General features: G+C 45.1%; 1 long non-coding RNA gene across 1 annotated transcript in view; it reads left to right on the top strand.

Moving 5' to 3' along the window:
* The first annotated feature begins 453 nt into the window (after nucleotides 1-453).
* Nucleotides 454-10,033, top strand: part of LOC114817678 — a 51,139-nt gene continuing 41,559 nt past the window's right edge. The window contains exon 1 of the long non-coding RNA XR_003765534.2: nucleotides 454-750. This is a non-coding gene — a long non-coding RNA (uncharacterized LOC114817678). The remainder of the gene's footprint in view (nucleotides 751-10,033) is intronic.

Below are 10,033 nucleotides of genomic sequence, written 5' to 3'. Positions count from 1 at the left end.
TGACCCAAGGTAACAGTGAACAAATAGCTCAGTGAGGATTATTTTTCAGATGGATGATAGAGATGTAAATTAGGGAAGGGGTAAAATAGCTCAGATTCGTCTTTGGGTCCCTGCCACCGTATCCAGTCCAAAAAAAAAAAAAATCAGGTGGCTGGAAAATTAAAATATAGGGTACGCTCAAATTCGGTATCAAGATGGATTGGGGCAAAGCGTAGTTTTCTTTCTTCAGTTGGCATTTATTTCAATTCGAAGACTCCAGAAAACTCCTCGTGGTTGCTTATTTTGACTTTCAAGGGGCAAAGCAGGGTGGAGACTTTGTTCTTTTTAAAGGGCCTGCACCTGGTCTAAGAACCCAGCTGTGCCTTGTTAGGGCTTCATAAGGGGCTTCTAATGAATGGGAATCTTCAGCTGGGGGAGGGAGGGGCCACGTGGGAAACAGAGTTGAGGGAGAGAGCTTGGAGGGAGGTTGGCTGCTCTTTCCTTTAGCTGGAATGGGGGGTTGATTGTGGAGGGCAGAAATCTTGGCATCTCAATCCAGTCTCTTCCTACCAAGTAGCAGCCTGAGAGGATTCAGACTCCCCTAAGTCGGGTTGCCCGTGGAGGAGTTTATCTGCCAAGAGGAGAGAAGAGAGTCGGTGTCCGAAGCGGACCGAATGGGGATCGAGTGAAGTCGCTGAGGGATCTGGAAGGAAGGAAGGTCTTCGGCTTAAAGGTTCAGATGGACCACGTGACGTCTTCAGTCGTCTAAACGTGAGTAAGACGTCCTCTGCGCGTGAAGATCTTTGCTATCCGTCCCCAGTTGTGACCCATCGGAAACACCACGGCGGCATTTCCCTCTCATTTGGGTTGGATTGCCGTCGATTCATCTATTTATGTTAAAAGATAGCTTCCGGGGCTCCCCAGAAGCGTCTGAGGTCCCGTTCGGTCTGCGAAGGTGACTGAAGGAGAATGTGCCTGTTTGAAAATGAGTACCAAGGGCTGACCTTTCGGGTCTAACTCTGGAGGAAACTTAAGACCGTGTCGTAGGAAGAAAGGTCGCTTCTTGCTTCCCGCTTCCCTTCCCGGTTGGGGTTGGATTCTGACATCCAAGTGAAAGCCGCGGGGGGGAGATTTCCTTCATCCTCCCATTCTGTGACGTGCGTGCGTCTCACGTATGGAGCTGGGTGGCTTGAGCGCTTGAAAGGTCATGAAAGGGGGAAGATGGAGATCGTGTGAAGTTGTTTTGGGGGGTCAGGACTTCCTGAAATGAAAGAACAGGAATGTCGGCATTGATAAAAACTGGTGATTCAAGGGGTAAGGTAGCATGAGTAGAAGCGAGGTGAGAAGAGTGAACCGTGGTCTTAAGGTGGAGGGGAGAGATGGAAAATTCGGAGCGATACAGAGGAAATAAAACCAGGGTGGAAAAGTTTCGAAGATCCTTAGATCAAGGGAGTGGTCTGGGAAGGGCTTGGTCTAGTGGAAAGAGCACAGGCCTAGGAGTCAGAAGACCTCGGTTCCGATTCCAGCTCTGTTAGTTGTCTGCTGGGTGACTTGGGGTAAGTCGCTTAACTCCTCTGGGCCTCAGTTACCGCATCTGCAAAATGGGGATTAAGACAGACACATGTGGGACATGGACTGTGTCCAAACTGGGGATCTTTGGTCTACCTTAGCGCTTAGTACAGTTCCTTAACAAACACCACTTAAAAGGGCAGGGGGCACCTGAAACCATTTGACTCATTTGCTGGTGGGAGTCTTTCCTTTTATGTGTTACTGATTAAGGAAATGCTTCCATCCTTATCAAAGCTTAAGATTCTCTAACCAGATGTGCCTCGGGGGGGAAAAATAAGTGACAGAAACCTGAAGCAGGAGGAGAATCGAACATGATCAGGTATATTTATTGAGCTCTTAGTGTGTGCAGAACGCTGTTCTAAGCACTTGGGAGAGGACACGGAGCTGGCCGCCGTGTTCACTGCCCCCAGCAAGCGCAGTGCAGAGCGCTGGTCTAAGCGCTAGGGTAGATACAGGGTCATCAGGTTGTCCCACGTGAGGCTCACAGTCTTAATCCCCATTTTACAGATGAGGGAACTGAGGCACGGTAAAGTGACTTGCCCACAGTCACCCAGCTGACGAGTGGCAGAGCTGGGATTAGAATCCATGACCTCTGACTCCCAAGCCCGGGCTCTTTCCACGGAGCCACCCTGCTAAGGAGCCATGTACCCCTCTAGACTGGAAGAAAAGAGCTTAGCACAGTAAGCCCTCAATAAATATCTTTGCTTGAAGGTGGGGGTTTTTTCTACAATTGTTGAATTTAGAATTGCTCACAGGCTGTGGGAGTTGTTGGAGGCAAGGGAATTATAGGGGGAGGGAAAGTCGAGGGGCTATAGACTTGTAGATGTGAAATCTGAATCCATACATATGAATGCTTGTACCCCAAAGAGAATAAATATGTGCGCAGACAGCAAATAGGCACACAATTCCACAGAGTATTTTCCTAAATACCAGAGTTTCTCTTATATATTTTTTTTTCCTTAGTGCTGTCTGCTGAATTTTTTCTTAAAGCCTCTCTGCTCTTGCCTCTTCCTCCACTCCCCAAAAGAGTTGATATGAGAATTCATCCAATACGGTCAGATAAAGTCAATGTAGCGGATCACTGTGATGGGTGTCTCTGCTAGGAGCAGAAGACTCCATGTGTTGTGAAATGTGATATCTGACTTAGGTTTAAGTGGATCGTAAACATGTTCCCGGACACAGCTTGTCTCCCCGTTGGATAGTTTGTGGGGTAAAGTGGAAGTTGTGCCAGCTTTGGCTTATATGTAAGGCCTTCTTTTCCTTTTTGGGGGCAGTCCATTTTTGAGGTTGAAACAAGGTGTGGTTGTAAGATTTTTTGCGTTGTCCACAGACCCTGTTGATGAGCATTTAACATGGCTGCCCGGTGTGGCTAAGGGCCATTGTGATGTCAAGTAGACGCAACTGTTTGCGTGTTACACAACAAAAGAGCACTTGCCATGAATGTGTAGTGGTGGGGAATAGCTCCAGTAAACCCCCCCCCGTTCAGAATCTACACCCGGTTCTTACTCAATTTAGCCGGGAATAAAACCCGATATTAACTCGGATTTACTGTATAAAATCTGAAAAATCAATATGCCCGTGAAAAGCTATCAAGCAAACACCGGAATTTTTCCACCATTAGTAAATTGCTCAATTGATCATTTTGCGATGGAAGAGTAATATTAAATGGCCGAGACCTGTCTTTGGAGTGGGAGATCACAAGCCAATGTTCCGCAAATATTTGTTATATCAGATATGGATTGATTTTTATAACCTATCTCAGTGCTTAGCGCATAGGTGTTGAACAAATGTCATCATTTTTAGAGGTCAAATCAATTTTCCTGGCCTCACACTCTACGTGAATGAGCCCATGCCAATACTGGGGATTAGAAAAAACATTTACCATCTTTTTCCGTGACCACGGAACAATAAATTAACCTTTCAAAATCCACCTTTCCAATCCAACTGTGAAATATCTAACCTTTTCCTTTCTCCAGGACTCAAGTATCTCTGTGCTTTATGGTCGAGATTTGTTGTTTTTGGTTCTCCCTTCTATGTTAGGCTGTTGAGGAAACATTATTTGCAAAGTGGAAGGGATACTACTAAGTGAGCACCTACTAGATGCTATGCAATGTGCTAATCACTTGGGGAATACAGGATAAAAAAGTGACACATTCTTTGGCCAAAAATAATTCATAAACCATAAAAAATAGCCCAGACCTGCTAGGCTCTGGGATAGACACAGGCTGCCACGTGACACAGTCCACGTTCCACAAAGGGCTAACAGTTTTAATTCCCATTTTACAGATGAGGGAACTGACACCCAGGGACTTGCCCAGTGTCACACAGCAGAGCTGGGATTAGAATGCAGGTCCTTCTGACTCCCAGCCTCATGCTTTATCCACTAGGCTATGGCTGCTTCCTCATTAGGGTTAGGAAAATACTCTTCTTTAGTTATTATTCAAAATATATATCATGCAAAGCCTGCCTTTAGGGAGTGGATCTCCCTAAGCATTTTAAAATATAGCTTTCAGTGGGTAGTTACATGTTGAATAATAGAGACCTGAGGGATTAATCATGACGGACATATCGTTTTTCTTTAGTCGGCTCCACTACCGAATGTCGGTAGCTTGAGGCCCCCGGAGGAGATTTAAGCCGCCCTTCTTGTTGCCGCTTCCTCTATACAAAGAGTTGCTGTTGTGCTCTATTCTCCCAAGTGCTTAGCACAGTGCCCTGCGTGTAGTCAGCGCTCGATATATACGATCGAGAAGCCGGGCATACAACCATTGTTCTGCGAGGAGCTCTAGGTCCTTTGGAATGGAATGATTTAAATTTCTGGTGTGATGTTCTGGTTAGCTCCGTCAACCACGGTGGACTCCATCACGTCACAGGGCTTTAACGGGAAGGATGTAGGGAATGAAAAAGAGATGATGTCTTGCCATTTGGGCAAGTCCAAGTATGCCCGCAGCTGGGACGGTGAGTAGAGTTCTTTCAGCCATGATTTGGGGCAGAACAGAGTCAGAAAAATTGGAGGAGGAGGATGAAAATGATGGGGAACACCTTGTCTACTAAGATTGGACCCTCAAATTTGTCATCGATGAGGGTAGTTATTCAGGGCATTGCTTTTACTTGTAATTATTTTAATTGTTTTCCTCCTCTGTGAAGGATAAGCTCCATGTGAAGCTTGGAGGTCCGGTTGTTTCGTACCTTCCGAGGTTTTAGTACATAATACAGAAGAGAAGCAGCGGGGCTTAGTGGATAAAAGTCAAGCCTGGAGTGAGAAGCACCTGGATCTGAGCGTGGCTCAGTGGAAAGAGCCCGAGCTTGGGAGTCAGAGGTCATGGGTTCTAATCCCAGCTCCACCTCTTGCCAGCTGGGTGACTTTGGGCAAGTCACTTGACTTCTCTGTGCCTCAGTTGCCTCACCTGTAAAATGGGGATTTAAGACTGTGAGCCCCACGTGGGACAACCTGATCACCTTGTATCACCCCCGGCGCTTAGAACAGTGCTTGGCACATAGTAAGTGCTTAACAGTTACCATCGTCATTATTATTATTATTATTAATCCTGGCTCCACCACTTGTCAGCTGTGTGATCTTGGGCAAGTCACTTCACTTCTCAGTCCCTCAGTTACCACAATTGCAAAATGGTGATTGAGACTGTGAGCCCCATGCAGGACGGGGACAGTGTCCAACCTGATTTTAGCTTGCATTTACCCCATTGCTTGATACATGGTAAGCCCTTAAATAGCTTCAGTATCACAATGATTACACTAAAAATTGTAATATTCTTAGCACACACATACAAGTGCTCAGAAAACAGTCGCTATGCTCTTAGAGAAAAGTCAGTGGTTAGTCCAAAAAGCAACCATCTCTCTGTTCATCCAGGCTTCGATTTGAATGAATGGTTGTTTGCACAAAGGGTGTGGGTCACAATTGAACTGACCCAGTAGTGAGGGGTCTTGATGGATTTAATCGCTTCGTTATGATCTCGTTTCTCACAGTGACTAAAACTGTACTGATGGTCAGAGGTTAAGCTGTCTTTAAAAAAAAAAAAAAAAAAAAAGATTGATTCTAGGGAGTCATTTCCCATTGCAACACCATCAATTTAACCCCCGCAGTGAGATGAAAGAGTTAATCATCCCCTTAGTGTCCAGACAGTCAAGGGGACCTCTGTACGCCGAAACCAACCGACTTCCCGGGTGGGAGAAGGAAAGAAATTATTAATGATTCGGAGCCAAGTATAACCTATTAATTCTCCCTGACACGAAGCGTACGTTGGAGCTAATGTAGCTGTCGGTAGCGCTGTGGAAGCTTTGCTTTTCGGCAGTTAATTAAGCTAAATCAGCCCTCTTCGGCCCAGATCCTGAAAAAGTCGATTCGCTGTACTGCTCGGTTAGTCCCGCGGCGAGGGAAACCCGGTTACCCAAGACCTTCCGAGATGAGGCATTCCACTTTGGAAAGTATTTTCGCGTCTGCCGTAAAAAGTAATACAAAAAACCGGGCCACCCCTACCCAAAAGGAGCTTCCAAACTAACAAACGTAACCACAGCGTCCTTGAATGAAGGAGTTTAAAATGTTTCCCCAAGGTAAAAGAGTTGCATGAACTCTTTAACTGAAGGATATTTCTTAACGTTAGTATCGTGGATTAGAAATTACCTTCTGGAAACTCATACATGATTCGAGTTAAAAGCGTATCCCAGGTTTTATTTCCTCAAAAGAGGGACAAGTCGCAGAGCCGGTTTTTCTTATACGCTTACATATTAGGTCTTAGGATCTGATTTGTGCTTTACAATATGAAATCTCTCTTTACATGCTATGTATTGTAATGATCAATGGCACCCAACCACTGTTTAATCTTGTTGAAGTAATTGAAAGCGTACTGTGATTTTTCCATCAGCAAATGTTGAGAATTATAAATTTTGGTCTGTGTGGTATTTCAGCATCTACCGTATGCGAAGCATTGGGTGGGTAGACTTTGTCATCCATTTACTTGCCCAAGCTCACGGAGAAGGCCGATGGCAGAGTTAGGATTAGAAACCAGAAACTCGGGGTCCTGAGCTTATGATCTTTCTACTAGGTCATGCAGCTTCTCCGCTTTAGTACAGACCCTGGCACCTAGTAAGCATTTAACAAAAGCCACTTGAACAAACATGTCTGGTATCAAGTCCCCAGGTTTCAAATGAAAAAAAACTGAAACCCAGTTAAGCGACTTGCCCAAGGTCACACGGTGAACAAGGGATGGAGCCTAGATCAGAACGCAGGTGTCCTGACTACCTATTTTGTGCTCTCTCCTTTGATCCTCATTTCTGGGAAGGGTTTTTGGGCCGACCCCATTAAATGCTTCCTGTGTGCTGAGCTTGAGGGGGTTTCTCCCGTTTGGACCACTGACGATGTGGAATTCAGTCCCCTTCGCTTCCGTGGCTCGATAGGGCTTGATGTGCGTTGGCTGAGCAGTTTATTGAAAAGAAAATGGATGCAGGAATTCATGTAATTTTTCTCTCTTCCCTTGCTCCCCCTCACCCCCAACTCTCCCATATTGGTTTCTTTTGGTGAAACCAGTAACCCACTTGAGATATTTTGATGCCACGGTGAAAGACTGTGCTGTTAGGGTGCAGTGCTCTGCGTAATAAGCTTAGTCAATACCTCATCTAGGCAGCATAAAATAAGGAAGAGTAGCTTCCGACAGGCGATTACTCTTCCCCTTCTACATAGCCTTACTGAAGACCCATCTCCTCCAAGAGGCCTTCCCTGACTAAACGCTCCTTTCCTCTTCTCCCACTCCCATCTGCATTGCCCTGACTTAACCCCTTTAATAATATTGATGACATTTAACCGCTATGTGCCAAGCCCTGTTCTAAGCACTGGGATAGATACAAGATAATCAGGTTGTTCTTGTCTGTCCGTCTCCCCCGATTAGACCGTAAGCCCATCAAACGGCAGGGACCGTCTCTATCTGTTGCCGACTTGTTCATTCCAAGCGCTTAGTACAGTGCTGTGCACATAGTAAGCGCTCAATAAATACTAATGAATGAATGAAAGGTTGTCCCACTTTGGCTCAGTCTTAATCCCCATTTTCCAGATGAGGTAACTGAGGCACAGAGAAGTCAAGTGGTTTGCCCAAAGTCACACAGCGCACAGGTGACGGAGGGGGCTTTAGAACCCGAGCCCTCTGACTCCCAAGCCTGTGCACTTTCCACTCAGCCACGCCTCACAGCACTTATCTGTAATTTAATTTATTTACCTTAGTCTCTTCCTCTAGATTGTAAGTCATTGTGAGCAGTGGTTGTCTGTTTATTGTTACAGCACACTCTCCCAGGGACTTGGTACAATGTTCTGCACACAGTAAGCGCTCAAATATGATTGAAATATGATTGAATAGCAGTAATAGTATAAAGTGCTTATTGTGTCAAGAACTTTACTAAGCTCTGGGAAGGAATGTACGCGTGGGAATTAAGGGTATCGAAGCACAGCGAGTCTAAATATTTTTCAATATTTATAGGAATTCCTGCATCCATTTTCTTTTCAATAAACTGCTCAGGTAAAGACTGGGAGCCTCACGTGGGAAACCTGATTACCCTGTATCTACCCCAGCGCTTAGAACTGTGCTCTGCACATAGTAGGCGCTTAACAAATACCAACATTATTATTATTTTCAAGCCCTATCACGTCACTGGTCCACATTGGAGAAGCCCCTCAAGCTCAGCGCTCAGTGACATTAGTGTACTATGTTTATTGTGGGGGCGAAGTATTATGTTTGGTTTCTGGGTCATATCGTGGACTGATAATGCTGTTTCACTGTAGGTGATGTCAATCAAGGCATCTGCTATGTGATGTTGGACAAGTCACTTCATTTCTCCATCTCTCAATCCCCTCACTGTAAAATGGGGATTAAGACTGTGAGCTTTATTCATTCAATAGTATTTATTGAGCACTTACTATGTGCAGAGCACTGTACTAAGCGCTTGGAATGGACAAATCGGTAACAGATAGACAGTCCCTGCCCTTTGACGGGCTTGCAGTCTAATCGGGGGAGACGGACAGACAAGAACGATGGCCATAAATGGCAATAGACAAGAACAATGGCAATAAATAGAATCAAGAATTATGTGGGACAGGGACTGGGGCCAACCTAATGTATCTACACCAGCGCTTAGTACAGTGCCTGGCACAGGTGAGCGCTTAAATATCCAAATTATTATCATTATTATGATTAGAGAAAGGTGGGGACTAGCTGGGCTGGGGGAGGGAGGAATTGGGCCTCGGGGGAGAAATCGGCCTCTATGTTTAGAGGCAGTTGAATTTTTTAACGCAATCCAGCTTTCTGCCCTTCTGATGATCCCAGAAAATATCCTTGTGACATTTAAAAGGTAGTGTGAAGAATGGTATCTACTCGGGGTTTTATGGATGCTCTGAATACAACTTGACTCAAAGAGTTTTCTGGAATTGATTTTTCTTTTCTCCCCATCTGCTGATGAAAGATCTGCAGGCTAGACCAGTCCCCTGTACTGTAAGCTTGTTGTGGGCAGGGAAAGTGTCTGTTATATTGTACTTTCCCAAGCACTTGTAAAGCGCTCGCAATAGAGTAAGCACCCAGTAAGTCCCATGGACTGATTGACCAGGACCCTGACTTTCTGTGAGTTCAGAAATACTCAAATGATAGGACTCTCATGGTTTCAGTGCACAGGAAATCATGCACACAGAAGGGAGAGTTCTAAAAACATGACCGTGGCAAGATGGAATGGACACTTAAAATAATATCTGTAATAAGGATAATGGTTCTGTTAAGCACTTTGTAAGTTCTAAGCCTTGGGCTACGTGAGATAATGCATATAAGACATTTATTTTATGAGGAAGGGAGAGAAAAGGTGTTTAATCACCATTTTGCAGTTGAGGAAATTGACTATGGTAATTGTTAAATACCTCTCTAAAATGTAAGCTCATTGCGGACCAACTGCGTTGTACTCTCCCGAGCTCTCAGTGAAGTGCACTGCACGCAGAAAATGCTCAATAAGTAACACTGACCTTTCTGAGGCAGCTCATCACTTGGAAGTCCCTAATTCTGGCCATTGTTCCAGAATTTATCGTGATGCTTTATGAATTTAAGAAAAGGAGATTAAAGGGGGGAAAAAAATCACATTACTGATACTTTACTGGCGCATACATGGGTTTGCCCTCTGACCTTCTGATTGCAAATTGCCTCATCTAAAGCGAATGAACCTTCTAAACCGCCTGTTCTAATCGGGCCCGCTCACGGCCCAAAGCGTAATGTTGAATTTGCTCCGTGCGAAGGGTCACGGTCTATAACGGTAATGTTGAATGAGCAGCTGTGGGGAGGGAACGTGTCTACCAACTCGGCTTTATTCGTACTCCAAAAACAAACTGTGGTGTTTAAGTACTTTTATCCTAAGCTCTGGGACTCAGCGTAAGACAGGATAATCAGTTCCCACCTAGGACTGAAAGTAAGTAGGAGGGAGAAATGGAATTGAACCCCCAATTTGCCGATCA

This window comes from Ornithorhynchus anatinus, chromosome 17 (assembly GCF_004115215.2).
Source record: "Ornithorhynchus anatinus isolate Pmale09 chromosome 17, mOrnAna1.pri.v4, whole genome shotgun sequence".
NCBI lineage: Eukaryota > Metazoa > Chordata > Mammalia > Monotremata > Ornithorhynchidae > Ornithorhynchus > Ornithorhynchus anatinus.
This window is presented reverse-complemented; position numbering and strand designations above follow the sequence as displayed.